Here is a 16,469-nt window from a genome sequence, read left to right on the forward strand (position 1 = left end):
TAAAAATGTGTCTCTTGGCACACCTCAGCCCCTTTACATCTTGTGCATAGTGATTTATGTGGTCCACTTCCAGTTGTTTCATTCTCCGACTACAAGTATTTCTTAACTTTCAATGATGATTTCTCTAGACGCAATTGGTTATACTTCTTAAAACTCAAGAGTGAATTATTTAACATGTTCTTGGCCTTTAAGGCCTTTGTTGAGAAACAATCTAGACATCAAATTCTTAAGCTAAGATCTAATAATGACGGAGAATATGTTAACAACAAATTCATCAACTTTTGCATTGAGCATGGAATTCAAATGCAACATACTATTCCATATACTCCACAACAAAATGGTGTACCTGAAAGGAAGAATCACACCTTAAAAGAAATGGCTAATTGTATGCTTCAATCTAAAGGACTTAGTCTTAATTTTTGGGCATAAGCAATTAACTGTGCAAATTACATAGTAAATCACACTCCTATTAAGGTTTTAAAGAATATCACTCCAGAAGAAGCATGGAGCTAAATTAAACTAAATGTAAGTCACTTTCGCATTTTTGGAAGTGAAGCATGGGCCCATGTTCCCGATGAGAAACATAAAGCCTTAGAACCTAAGAGTGAAAAATGTATTTTTGTTGGATATTTTGAAGATGTCAAAGGATATAGACTTATTCCACTTAAGTCCAAAAATGTTATTATTAGAAGAGATATAAAGTTTGTTGAAAATATATCGACCTACGAGACTAGTTCGACGAATGTGCCAGCTCTCTCTATCCCTTCTAATTCTGAAAATATTTCTTCTTCAGATGATGACAGCGAGGATGAAAATTCTTCCCCGCCTTCTAAGGATCTTCCTTCAGCTATTCAGCTTCCAAAATGGATCCGTGCTACTTGGGGTGCAACAGGTGCTCTTGCAGGTGATCCTACAGATTAGCGACGTACACATTCTCAATTCGATAGAGCCTCTTCTTTACTACCTCAAGCTTCAACGAATTATGATCTTGACACCTTTTCAGAAGCTTCAGGCCATCCAGATTGGGAAGCAATTATGAATAAAGAATATCGTTCATTATTGGAAAATGATACATGGGATCTTGTTCCTCTTCCAAAGGGATGAAGACTTATTAGATGCAAATGGGTTTACAAAACCAAGTTTGGACTAGATGGAAAAGTTGATAAACATAAAGCTCGTCTTGTTGCTAAGGGTTTTTCACAAGTTGAAGGCATTGAATATACTGAAACCTTCTCCCCTATTGCCAAAAATGAAGTCTATCCACGTTGTTCTTTCCCTTGCTGGCTCCTTCAAATGCGAAGTCCATCAAATGGATGTTAAATCTGCCTTCTTACATGGGGACTTGCATGAAGAAATCTATATGGAACAACCTCCTAGCTTTATACAAACATACTCCATCCTTGTATGTCGACTTAAGAAATCCCTTTATGGTCTCAAGCAAGCCCCTCAAGTTTGGTATTCCAAAATGGATAGCTTTCTTTTAGATACTCGCTTTTCTAGGTGTCATTCTGACAATACTGTCTGCACCAAGAAAGTGGGTAAGTATCTTATCATTATTGTTCTTTATGTTGATGATCTTATCCTTACTGGTAGTGATCCCAACCTTATAAACCATGTGGATTCCAGCCTTAAAAAGAAGTTTGAAATGACAAACTTATGACACTTACATTATTTTCTTGGTCTTCAAGTCTTGCAAACCAAAGAAGGTATTTCCCTTTCCTAGTCCAAGTATGCATGTGATCTTCTACGCCATTTTCACATGGAAGATTGTAAGCCATCCCCTTCTCCCTTTCAGTCTAGAGCCAAAATTTCAGTCACTTGTACTTCCCCTGAAGTTGATGCTACCTTATACCGTCAACTTGTAGGAAAAATTTTGTATCTGACCCATACTCGTCCTAACATTTCCTTTGTTATTAGCTTTATTGATTGGTCTATGCAAAACCCACATGAAAATCACTAGAAAGTAGCTAAAAGAATACTTTGTTATGTTCGAGGTACAGTTCAGTTTGGGATTCATTACAATGCAGAAGCATCTCCTCTATTGGTTGGTTTCACTGATTCTGATTGTGTTGGTGACCTTGATGATCGGAAGTCTACTACAGGTTATGTCTTCATTCTTGGTTCTGGTCCTATTACACGGGCTTGCAAGAAACAAAGTGCCATTTCTCTTTCTTCGGCAGAAGTAGAGTATCATGGTGTCGTAGAAGCTAGTAAGGAAGCCTTGTGGCTTCGTCATATCTTGTTAGAGTTTGGCTTTCAGCAGCAGCATCCGACTACACTTTGGTGTGATAATCAAAGTGTCATTCAACTATGCAAAGATCCAGTCCAAAATCAGCACAACAAACACATTGAACCTCACATGCACTTTATCAGAAAGCTCATTCATGACCATGTTCTTGAAGTGCAATATAATTCAACCGATGATCAAGTTGCAGACATCCTTACAAAGGCTCTCACAGAGGCAATGTTTACTAAACTTCAATCTATGGTTAGAGTTCAGGAAGTTGTCACTAAGGGGGGATAGGCTCTAATGCCTCCTTCCTTCTCCTATTGTGTCATATTTGTACATCCTTCAATCCTATCCCAAGTTGTTCTTAATGGGGGATGTTAGGATATTCCAGCACATAGGAAATAGTTAAGAAAACTTAGTCTAGTATAGAGTCAGGTAAAGTGTGTTTATTTACTATGTACTTTTGTAACTTACAATTTGATGGTCATGGTATGTTCTAGACATGAAGTGATCCTATAGTTCATTCTCTCCTCGGTATTACCGACACTTGATCTATAGCTTAACACTCGATTGGTCCATGATCTCTATTTAAAGAGAATGGAGGGTCATTTGTAAGGTGACCTTTCATGAGAGATGCTTATGTAAATTTTAATTATTTTATTAATAAATTGACTGAAGTGGCCGCGTTGGCTCAGGCCGTGGACTGTTTCCCTCTTTGAGGGTTTTAACCACGCCAAGAATACTGGTGTATTGATCTGTGATTTATTTGTGAGCGGTGTTCTTTGGTGTTCTATTTGAAGAACTTACCTTGTAAATTCCTACATGCATTAGTACCTTTGTTTCTGTGTTATTTATCATTCTTAGAGGTTTCATGGAGTTTTGGGTAGTGGCTTGAGTCCTGGCCTTGAAAAAGTGGCACAAAATATGGGGTCGTTGGATTAGAACTAGTTGAAAAAGTCCCAGTCGCTGGCATGCCCCTATTGTGGGAGCGATTGGAGGGTCCCAGTACCATGCATGCCCATGTCATGGGAGCAACTGATGCTCTATGTCAGTAAAATGTCAAGTTACCTCAGGGGTTGGTCACCTGGAAGGGTTGGTTGGCTCCTGAAGGTTTTGTAACATGTGTAGAAGGTCAGATTGGTTTTGTTTTAGATATTATTTTTTGGGATTCAACTGTGCTAAGTAATTCATTTATCTATGACCATTTCCAAGAGAGGTAGTTCCACTTCCTTAACTATACATGGGGAGTTGAATCAGATCATAGTAGCCTCTCATCACATGTTTACCCCAACGGACCGATTAACTTGGGTAAATATGGGAGGAGGGTGTTACACAACTGCTTCAACAATAACAACTCTTTTCACAAATCTAGGAATGCCCAACAATAATAAAAGTGCACCAAGAATGCACCATCCCTAAAATTTCCAAATGAATATAGAGTAAGCGAGAATTATTGTGATAACCCATATTTAAATCTTCCCTCATTATAGATAATTGTAATTATTTAATATAATTGCTGAGAGAAAGGCACACAAATTCTAGTTTCTTGGAGAGGCATTAGGGGAACTTTGAGGTCTAAAATGGGTCTCCTAAGGAAATTATAAAATAAGTGGAAATAATAAAATAAGATTAGATTGCATCATCAAATTTTAGAGGGAAAAAAAAGAATAAAAACCTATTTTTTCAACTCATATTTTCAACTTATCACCGTAAGGGTTTACTCAAATTTCCAGCAGCAACACTCGTTGGATGTATTATTTTATTCCTCATCCAAGGAGTACCCATGTTGCATACTTTTGATGGACCCTGCTACACGAAAAATGAGAAATACATGAAAAACGTGATTGCAATCACATTTTTTCATGTATTTCTCATTTTTCGTATAGCAGGGTTCATCGAAAGTATGCAACATGGGTACTCATTGGATGAAGAATTAAATTTTGCATCCAACGAGTACTCCAGCTTGAAATTTGAGTAAAACCTTAGGGAGATAAGTTGAAAATACGTGTTGAAAAGGTAGTTTTATTATTTTATTATTTTTTGATCTTTTTATTTTTTTACTACAAAAATGGTGAATCATTCCCCATGGTTGACATCATCATCTTGAATCCTATTGGTTCTTATAAATTTTATTTTTCTTCTACAATTTTCTTAGGAGGCCCATTTTAGACCTCAAAACTCCCCTAATGGAAATTGCTTAAGGAATTGGTAATTTTAAATATATAAATAATGGATTGGTTGAGTTGTTTAAATGGACTAACTTTACAATAAATTAAATGGAAAATGAAAGACAAGACCATCTGTCTTTTGGGTATAACTATAAGAATTAGAGAAAAAAAATCGAAAGCAGACTGGGCTATCTTGTCCAAGAGAGTTTGACCTATGTGAAGCCCTGAAAAAGGACAAATGGTTAGACTATTGAAGGGGGTGCAAGGAAAAGTTTGTGAAGGGAGGATTTTAGTATGAAACTCACGTATGCGCCAGAGAGTGTGAACAATGAAGAGCACTAGGGAAAATTCCTCCAAGGGGCAGAGGTGTGAAATAGGACGAACACAAATCAAGTTTTGGAAAGTGTTAGCCATCTAAGGAACCTCAAGAGGCTTGTTGGGTGAACATTATAGAGAGATGTGGCTTTCCTGGAGGTTGAGGATCCTATTGGGAAGTTTTTGGATTGACGAAACTATTGGATAAGGAAGAGACACTCAGGTATTTTTGAGGGTTGATGAATCACCATGAGTTTCCTTGGGGCTGAAGCTCTGGTGCTTGAATCACTAATGAAGTACCTTGACAGGTGATTATTTTATCCAAATAGTATCTTATACAACTGATGAAACTTCCCTTGAAGTGGACACTCTTCTCCTAAAAGTGAGCTAAAATTATTTGTATTGTGATATCCTAGCATGAGTGTTAATCATGTCTGTAAAGTCTAGAGAAGCTAAGTGAAATCTTATGTAGCTGGTGGGTGAAGGTAGTGTGGCCTTATGGAATAATGTTTCAGCTATTAATGTTGGTAAAATTTCCTCTTAAAGCACTCCGCATCAAGCACCGGAAGTTGGCTCGGGAGTAACCACTATAAGTAAATGTGGTTGTAGTTTGTCAAAGGTTGGGTGGAGAGTTTAAGTCCCAATCATAATTTCCGAACATATTTTATGAGATAAGTATTTGATACGTCTTTATGCCTTGAATGTTGAATACGTGTGTACTGTGTTGGTAAAAATGACTATGTTAAATTAAGGAATGTGATTTCATGTATGAATGAGGAATGTTGATTGCCTATATGATACCTATGTTTTGAATGGTTGTCTAAATTACCTGAGTAATTAGAAATGGGTATATTTTTTCGTTATGAATGATTTTATCAAAAGAATGGCTATGAGACCTCAATTCATAAATGTATAAGCTTACAAGAGACAATGGTAATATATATATATATATATATATATATAGTGGTAGTATGTCATGTAAGTCCACAAATTTAACAAGTGATGTGGCTCAAATTTTTATCAAGGAGATTATGAGATTGCATGGAGTTCCCAAGAAGATTATCTTAGATAGAGATGCCAAGTTCACTTCAAAGTTTTGAAGAGAATTATTCACAAGACTGGGAATATATAGGGATTTTAGCATAGCTTACCATCCACAGATTGATGGGAAAACAAAAAGGACAAATACATTCCTTGAAGATATGTTGAGGATGTATGTAATGCACCAGCCAAAGAAATGGGAAGAGTACTTTCCACTTGTAGAATTTGCATATAATAATGCATATATCAGGAATCATTGAAAATGAGCCCATTTGAAGCTCTTTATGACATGAGTTGCATCACTACTATGAGCTCGAGTGATCTAGTTAGCAAGGTCCTCATTGGTCCTGATATGTTGAAGGACACAGAGTAGGAAATGCAAGAGATTAGACATAATTTAAAAGTGGCATATGAAATGCATAAGAGCTATGTGGACAAGCATAGAGTGCATAAGGAGTTCCAAGCTGGGGAACATGTTTTTGCAAGCCATTTGAAGTGCTTGAAAGAATAGAGTCAGTGGCCTATAGGCTTTCGTTTACCACCATCGGTGAAAGTTCATGATGTTTTCCATGTTTCATTGCTTAAGAGGTATACATATGATGCTAATTACGTATTTAATTGGTCTGTTTTATAGGTGGAACCGAAGGGAAAATTCTAGCTAGAACCTCTTTGCATCCTAGAATGGAGGGAGCTCATGCTCTAGAATTAAGTAATTGAGCAAGTCAAAGTATAGTGGAGACACTTTGGGCTTGAGGAAGCCACATGGGAAATGGTTGATCAAATACGAGCAACATATCCTTTCTTATTTTTTGAGTGAGGAAAATGTAACTACATTGTAAATGTTGTATGGCGTTGTATATATACAGTTCCATATCAACTATGCTTGGTTTTAAAGCGTGTTTTATTTATATATGGTTATCTAACATTGAGGATGGAGTTCCCCCAAGGGGGAGGGGTCTGTGATAACCCTTGGTTAAATATTCCCTCATTATAAATACTTATAATTATTTAATATAATGACTGAGAGAAATGGACACAAATTTTAGTTACTTGGGGAGGGAGATTCCTTGAGGAATTGGTAATTTTAAATATATCAGTCATGGGCTGGGTGAGTGGTTTAAATGGGCTGACTATGTAATAAATTAAATGGAAAATGAAGGACAAGACCATGTGTATTTTGGGCATAATTATAAGCAACAAAGGACAAAAATTGAAAGCAAACTAGGTTTCCTTGTCCAAGAGAGGTTGAACTGCATGAAACCTCAAAAAAGGAGAAATGGTTAGTCTATTGAAGGGGGTGAAAGGAAAATTCCATGAAGGGGGGATTTCGCGAAGACACTCATGCATGCACTTGGGAGAGAAAATAGTGAAGAGCACTGGAAAATAGACAATGATCAAGTTATGAAAAGTGTTAACAAATAGAGTAACCTCAAGATGCTTTCTAGGTGAACATTATAGAGAGTAGTGGCTTGCCTGAATGTTGAAGAACCCACTGGAAAGTTTGTGGATTGATTAAGCTACTAGATAGGGAAGAGACACTCAGGTATTTGTGAGGGTTTATGAATCGCCAGAAGTTTCCTTAGGGCTGAATCTTTGTTGTTTGACTCATTGATGAAGTGTTTGGAGAGGTGATCCCTTTATCCAACAATAACTTATCTAGTTGATGAAACTTCCCTTGAAGTGGACTCTCTTCTCCTGAAAGTGAGCTAAAATTCTTTGTACTATGATATCCTAACATGATTGTTAATAATGTCTATAAAGTCTAGAAAATCTAAGTGAAAGCTTTTGTAGTTGGTGGGTGAAGGCAATGTGGTCTTGCATATCCTGATTTAGCTGCTAATGTTGGTAAAATTTCCTCTCAAAGCACTCCACCTTAGGCACTAGAATCTAGCTCAGGGGCGACTGCTACAAGTAAATGTAGCTATAGCTTGTCTAAGGTTAGATGGAGAGTTGAAGTCCCAATCTCAATTTCTGAGCATATTTTACGAGATAAGTATTTGATACATATTTATGGCTTGAATGTTGAATATCTGTTTACTGTGTTGGTAAAAATGATTATGTTAAATTGAGGAATGTGATTTTCTGTATGAATGAGGAATGTTGATTTCCTGTGTAATGCATGAGTTTTGAATGATTTTTAAATTACCCGCGTAATTAGAAATGGGTAGATCTATACCTTATGAATGATTTTAGCAAAAGAACGTCTATCATGCTTGAATTCATAATTGTATAAGCTCAAGAGAGATAGCAATAATATATATATATATATATATATAGACACACACACACACACACATATAGTCATAATATGTCATGTAAGCTCGGGAAGGATAACACTATCGTGTGTACTCTAATACCACCATGGTTGGTCTAAGACCTTACGAGGGGAATCTTCGTTATATATATCTATATGTGTGTGTGTGTGTGTTGTCAGGTTGGGTCGAGCTCTTACTCAACCTCAGAATAGTTATGTATATGTGTATGAGTACTATGCAAGAGGCATGTGTAAGGGTTGAAACAACACAATGTTTAACTTGCAAAGCGTGGGGCTGGAGAAGTCTTAGGGCCTCGACGAAGTGGTGTTAATCCATGTAAACCATGTGAACGGTCACAGTGATCAACCTCCAAGGTGAAGGCATGACCCATTATCACTAAGTTTATAATCTAGGAGGAATATATCAAAGGAATTTGATTATGTAGGAAGTAGGGTCGTGGGTGGGACCCCAAGCCCACGTGGGTCAATGAGATGGATAGGGGGTGATGTGGTGCTCACATGGCATGACACATGGAACCCCAATTCGGTTGTCTAGCAAGTACCAAGAGGCGAAAAGTAGGAAACATGTGGAACTCTCATAGGAGGCCATGTGGATTGGGTGACATCAACATGACATACTGAGGCCTTGAATGTCTGGCAGTAGACAAGAGATGACAAAAAAAAATTCAAGCGACAATTGTCGGGAAATCGTTGGTCATTAGGCCATAGGACGGGTGGCATTAGAGGTAGTTGGGAAACCACTAACATATGGAGGCAAGGATGAGAGTTTTCCCATCAATTAGAACCAATAATGTTTGTCCCAAGGCACCATACCACCGGGCCATTGAGAGGCACGCTATAACACCAAAAGTGTAAGGGGATTAGGGAGTCAGTGGTGATGTGGTTATAACCACATGGGCTCGTTGAGCGCAAGTTATGTTATGAACCCTTTTGTTATGACATGGCAATAGGGTGGTATGCCATGTAGGCACCATGAGGGTGCCTCATGGCAAGCTAAGACTAGGAACCATGGTTTGTGATCTAAACTTTGGAAGGCTATATCTTTTGATTCTGAAACCTGGTTAAGATAAATTTTATGTCACTAGAAAGGTCTCAACGAGACAAATATGATGGTGCCATCATTTTAATGTTTTAAAAAAGGTCGAATTTTTTAGACCCCATTTCCATAACGGAACATTGGGAGTCAAGTCAACATAGTAACGACCTTCTTTGGGTTAGGATGGTAAGGGGGTGTATTTCAATTACCAAAAAAATGATTAAATTAATTTAAAAGCCTTAAATGCATACTAATAGGGAAAACATGGAGTAGTTGGCACAAAAACTAATGAGGTCATATGTGTATATGACATAATTGAATGAAAATTGATTAGATTAATTTGAAAGCCTCAAATGCATAATAATAGGGAAAATGTAGAATAGTTAACACTAAAACTAACAAGCTAATGAGTAGGCATAGTCCTACCGAATTGGATTGTATATTTAATCTATCTAGTTTCATCCTATGGTAGTGTGATGCAATAGAGAAGTCAAGCTCAACTCCCATAATTTTAATATAGCAAATGACACTTTGTATCCAACACACTTTGATAATGAGGTTCATTGCTGTAAGAATGGTGGCTTGCTCTATTGCTAGAGAATATACTGACTTTGTATGCATGTTTCACACAAGAATTTAAACCAAGTACCTATCTGAATTATGAATTTGGATTTTCAATGGGAGAACATAAAACCAAAATGTAAATGCTAATCAATGTGCATTGAATCATGTACTTCTTATCTACATGGTTTTCTATGCTAATCATTTTCAATTGCGAGACTCATGGAGTATTACGATTGAAATTATACATGCTAAAATGAGAATTATGCAGTTTAAAATTAAGTACAGTAAAGGATTCTCTTCGTTCAAAACGGAAGAGAGACATGTGTAAATAAGCCAAAAGTTATTTCTCTCCCATTTGGGAAATTTATATGTAGTTTAGAAGTAGGTTTAAAAGTAAGTACAATGAAGGATTCCTTGGGTCTAGAATGAAAGAGGGATAGGTATAAAGAAGTTAGAAGTTATTCTCCTCTCACTTGGGAAATTTTCAATGGTAGACTTGAAGTTCACAGTGTTAAATCGATGGATGTTTTCCCAGCCATAAACGATACATATATATATATATATATATATATATATATATATATATATATATATATATATATATATATATATATATATATATATATATATATTTCAAAACAACAAATTAGTTCGTGCTCAATAAGTTTGAATATAAATGCATTGTTAAACACATATTAAAAGTTTAAAATGAAAATAAAATGAATCTTGCTTGGTCGTATTCATACTCATATCCTTATTGGAAATCAATAAGAGTTTAGAGGGTTAATTTTACATTCTTTAACTACATTCAAATTAAGATAAGGAAATGGACATCAAATTTGACAAGAAATTGAATGTGCATCTGAAGAACAAATGAGAGGAAACTCAAGACATACAATTTGTGGTGAATGGTCTTAAGCTCATATATTAGTAAAATGTTGTCTCAAAGCATATCAAATACTTGAAATTTATTGACCACAATTTTCACTTGCATAGCTAATGAATGGATTTCTTCTCTGAAATCTTGAATCAAAATAATGAAACTATGCCAAATTATTTATTCATCAAACGTTTTAGAAGCAATATAATAATTGAATCAATAAGAGTTGGGAGATGTCTAGGATGAACAACAAACCCTTCATGTAATGTAACAAATATAATTTTTGTATAAAAATCTTTAGAAAATTAAGTTGTTAATTTAAACAACAAGTTGCACACATTTAACCATAAATTTAACGACAAAATTGGAATATACGATTTGCAACTAAGTAAAAAAAGACCAAATACACAAAAGAAATCAACCTTATTTTATTAATTATAGATAGTACATGAAAATATTGGAAATGGCTAAGAGAATGACCTCCCAAAAATATCTATTACAAGCTAAAATTGGGCCTCCAAAATCTGAAACTGAAAACAATAGTTGCAACCTGTGAATTTTGGATGAATTCACCAAGGAGAGAGATGGGTGCTCACCCACTCTCACTGAAGCACATGAAGGTTTCCATCCTAGGGCTACTGAAGTTGAGAACCATGTTCCCAAAACCTCTCCATAGAAAAATACTCAAATCCCATATGTGTCCAAATGGTTTCCTCCTCTTTTACAGATCTCCATATATAGATCCCCAAGCCTCTAAAAACATCTCATTTTATTATTTTATTTTTATTCTAGAAGTTTCTCCATCGACTTTATCTTAAGTGACATTTTAATTTAATTTTATTTCACTTAAGTCACTTTTGGCCTTTTTACTCCAATTAATTATTTTTTCCTTAATTAAATGACTAATTAAAGCCATTTTTAATCAGGGAAAATGGTAAATCTCCCACCATACTCTCTCCAGCCATTGGGAGTCACTTCTTTGCATCCCTTCCTGTAGATCTTCTCATTCTGGTTCCAACGAGCTATTACACTGAGGTATTCCATCAAATATTTCCCCTGGAATGCCACCTCAAGCGAAATTAATTAAGAGGGGCTTGATAATAACCCTGTTTTCCGAAAGTTGTCAGAATGCAATGAAACAAAAGACAAGTTGTGTGGATGATAGAATATGCCAATAAAATTCCATTAGATCCCATAAAAATCCTCAAAACCCCCCAATAATCCCTAATGACATAAACCTGCTCCCATGCCCTGGAAATCCACTCTCGATGTACTATAGAGGAAAATAAAAATGAGGACATGACAAATCCTCCTGCCCCAATATTTTTTGCCCTCAAGAAATCCATATCTCTCAACTACAAAGGCATCTATAAACTAATACCAAGATCCCAAAGGAACCATTATACCGCACTATGCCTCCAAGCTAATAAAACATGAATGGGTTCCTTAATACACATATCCCAAACAAATCGTTCACTCAATCCGCCACTTGGATCCCAAAACCAACATAACCAATCATCCTCGTCCATCCCCCATGACTTGAGTTGTGCTCTGTCTCTTACCGTAGATGTTGATCCACCAGTAGAATACCAACTTATCACCTCTCTCCAGTCTAATCCTTGACATAACCAAGGCCAATCCCACTATGTTGATGCTATGCTAGAATGCCAATGAGTTGACGACCTACATCCCATTGCCAACTGAAACATGCAGTATACCTCACTCCTAAGGGCTCCTAATGCACTATGTCCTGGAATAAAAATATCGCTCCATCAATAGGATACCAACTCATGATCTCCAACCAATCTATCCTATGGAAAGAATTGAATGCATGGACACCTATGTATGGAACAAGCCTACAATGTTGTCATTGGTCCATGCTCAACTCATGTTGCTTTGTCTGGTTCCCCAAAAATATATGTCCAAGAAATATTCCCCTTCTCCCTATAGTGCGTAAAAGTGGGCAAGTTGTGCTACAAGCCCTATGTATGTACTTTTGGATAGGGTTGCTGCCTAAAAATGTTACAACTTTGTTGGCTACCACTACATCTATTTACACCTCATCAATTGGTATACCCAAAGATGGATGCACCACCATCTATCTTGTCTGATGGGGAACTCCATGCTCCTTTAGTCTACCACCCTACTAGTTGTTTTTTCAATACCAACTCAATATTTATCGTCATCCAACCCCAAGGGAAGGATCGAATGCACATATACCCATCCACGTGACAACCCCAACATGCGAATGTTGTACCTTGCACAACTCATGTCACCTCATCTTACTATCCTAGTCAACACATGAGATCTGACTAGGTAACTCCACCTCTCTCTCTCCAATGTGCATAGGTAAACTAACGGTGTTATCGACCCCACCTATGTATGCCTGAAGAGAGTTTCTATGATGCTCCAATTTGCACTCCTCTAGCTGTACCATTAAGGAATCCAACCATTCCCCAACATGAGTCAACTTGGTCGTTAACACGGCACACACTACTCTCATTCCAACCAACTCCTCGTTATGTTGTAGAATGGTCTCTCAAAGTGTCATGGCCTTCTTTCTCAATGCTAGAAGTTCGACCTAGAACTGATAGAACTATTTTTATGGATAAAATGAGTAAAATTGGGCACAACTTTGGGTACCTCTCTATCTCCTGGCATCTCATCAATGGTGGATGTGCCTCTCATCACCTCATTAATGGATGGCCCTATGGTTGTATGCTCAATTGTATCCATTAATGTATCAACTAGGGCTATCAAAGGAATCTCCAACAAGGGTGACTCCTGCATCACACATGGTATATCTACATGCTCCCCATCAATGGATGGTCACAAAGATGATTGCTCATCCTCCTCTATCATGGGCTCAACATGAACCTCCAACTGGCTCTCCATAAAAGGCTCATAATGCATATTGTGCATATCATCCTCCTCACCTAACTCATATTGAATTGTCACTAGTGACTCATCACCCTAAATGTCTACCACAGGGTTCACTGACTGCTCACTAGACACACTGAAATATAAATTTGGCCTGCTGTCAACAACTCGACATGACTTCTCATGCTCCTCAGAGGCATCCTCATATGAACCCATGGAATCATCCACAGAAGAATCCTCATCCTAAATTTCAGAAGGAACCTCATTCTGATCTACCTCTATCATCGCCTCCATGTCACTCAAGCATGAGTGGTAAGATTCCCAAGGTTCCTAACAGATGAAGTAAAGACCCTTCCTCCTCAACTAATTCTTGTTGAATTTTTGGTCATCACCAGTCCTCCACAACTCCTACTGGGTCAATCGTCTGCTGAACAAACCAATGTTCTGCTCAACTGACCTTTCGGCTAGTTCATAAGTAGCAGGTGAGATCGGTTGTTCTCTCCTCCAAATGGCCAACAATTTAGACTGTAACTCCCTATAAATGGCATCATGGCCTCCTATGCATGAAGACAAAATGGACTACATATGTGTTTTGATTATGTCACGATGATTTTTCCTAATCCTGAAGAAGCATTGGAACATTACGAGAATCAAGTCATCACACTCTAAGTAAACAATGAGGTCATATGATCTAACTAAGGCCATGACTTCTAGAATCTCAAGTTATTTCCCAAAGGTAGGATGCACAATGCTATCCAAATCTTGAAAGGTCTCTACTATCTATGTGAAAAATCCCCTCATAATATAATCGTTATAAGGGGGTATAGGTGCAGTTAGCCTCATGATGTTACTAAGACAAGATAAAACTCAAAGTTTGACCCCTTTATCAGGGTACTCTGTGAACTTGGGTTGTATTAAGGCAAGAATGGCTAGTTTTAGAGCCCATCTTAGCTTCTCCCCTATTATTGACCCACCTTGGAAATGAGTGAATCTAGTTCGTCAAGTTTGAAAAGGGAATTCACTATGACTCTCATGTGTTTCAAATTTACCCCATGTGAAAAGATTTTGTGTCCCGTCTCATGCATTTCCCATGGCTACTCTTATTGAATAATAGTATGCATCCCCTTTGAAAATGGTTTTTCATTTTCTACTGCTATTTTATCAAAGGAATTTATGAAGGCTTTATCCATGTTTTAGTTCAATCAATCCACTCAATAGAACAATAATAAACTTTGATTACATGGCAAACTGACTTAATACATAGACCTCTCATGTCTAGACATACTCATCCCTCACAAGTCACGTTCAAAAATTACCTCGGGGTCCAAATATTATATGAACACCTCATGTAGATTCAAGTGCTAGAAATGACCCACATAGGTAGCATGTACGGTTGAGAAAATACTTTTGTTGCTACTGAAGAAGAATTGCATTTTCTTCCCTCAAAATTGCTCAAAACTTATGAAAATTTAACATGGAGCTCCTCACACCAAACCCATAAAAACCCAAAAGTGGTTTGGCTTAACTCCAAGTCAAGAAAGAGCCCACCAAATGGTGCAAATTACCTAGTTTACCAATAAAATGCATTATTTAAGGAAAATTGATTACAGCCTGAATACTACTCAGAAGATTCTAAAATTTTAACTATGAATTCCTCTCACAAAACCCAGGAAAATATTAAGAAAACTCCATCTGACCCGGAAGCCTCAATTTAATGTGAATTTCCCAGTCCCAACAAAATTTAAAATTTTCTTTGATGCATTTTGTCAAAAGTTTATGAGCAAACATTCCTTCGAACATTTTGAGAGAAAAATATAAACTTCAAGGGAAATAATAAAAGCAATATATCAAATCAAAAACCTTGATATTCTCCTAAATATTACCCAACAACTAGACATTCCTTCGAACATTTTGAGAGAAAAATATAAACTTCAAGGGAAATAATGAAAGCAATATATCAAATCAAAAACCTTGATATTCTCCTAAAGATTACCCAACAACTAGTGTCTCCTCAACAGATAAAATTCTGACACCAACAATAAATAAATTAGCTCTAATTCAACCTCTGAAATGATAATCCCAAACTCTTTTTGGGAATAGTTAATTTGTCCTTCAAGAATTGATGATTAAACTCTAGCCCAATAAATAAATTAATTCCTGCAAATGAACACGACCCCAATAGATAATCTCAACCAAGTAGATAAATTCGAGTTTCGGAAAATGAATTTGGCTCCAACAAATAAATTGGGCCCTGGAAAATAAACTTGGCTCCAATAGATAAATCTAGCTCTAACAAATAAACTGGGCTCCAATAAATTCAACTGTTGTAAAATAATTTGACCCAACAAGGGAAATTCAACATGACAATAGAAATTTGGCACGACTAGATAAATTTGGCCCAGCGAAATAATCTTGGTCCAGGAAGATAAATTCGGCCTAGCAAAATAATTTTGGCACAACAAAATAATTTTGTCCCAGCAAAATAATTTTGGCAAAAAAAATAAATTTGGCCCTACAAACCTATATTACTCCATCCAATATGTTCTCTTCATCACTTTGAGAAATAACCTGCAACAATTACTCTCTGGAAAATATATTAAGAAATTTAACCCACAAACAATAATTGCTTATTTCTCCAGCAAAATATATTTTACTGCAACAAAACCATAACTCCTACAAATAGAAGAACTTAATCTTGCTTCATCCATAAATAATTTTCTTTTGACTCCTACAATATAAGCCCTCGAACAATCTGCAATTAAAACCCCCAGGCTTGTAGGAAAAGCCACTCTTATACCACTGTAATGTCCCAAATATAATTTTTGCAGAAAATTCTTTAGAAAATTAAGTTGTTAGTTTAAACAACAATTTGCACACATTTAACAATAAATTTAACAACAAAACTAGAATATACTATCTGCAACTGAATAATAAACAAGACCAAATATGTAGAATAACTCAACCTTATTTGATTAATTATAGATAGTACATGCAAACACTGGAAATGGCTAAGAGAATGGACTCCCACAAATATCTGCTACAACCTAAAACTAGGCCTTTAAAATCTGAAACTGAAAACA

Source organism: Pinus tabuliformis, chromosome 3_1, assembly GCF_031772625.1.
Source record: "Pinus tabuliformis cultivar Carrire ecotype Pingquan chromosome 3_1, CPIR1, whole genome shotgun sequence".
Classification (NCBI taxonomy): domain Eukaryota; kingdom Viridiplantae; phylum Streptophyta; class Pinopsida; order Pinales; family Pinaceae; genus Pinus; species Pinus tabuliformis.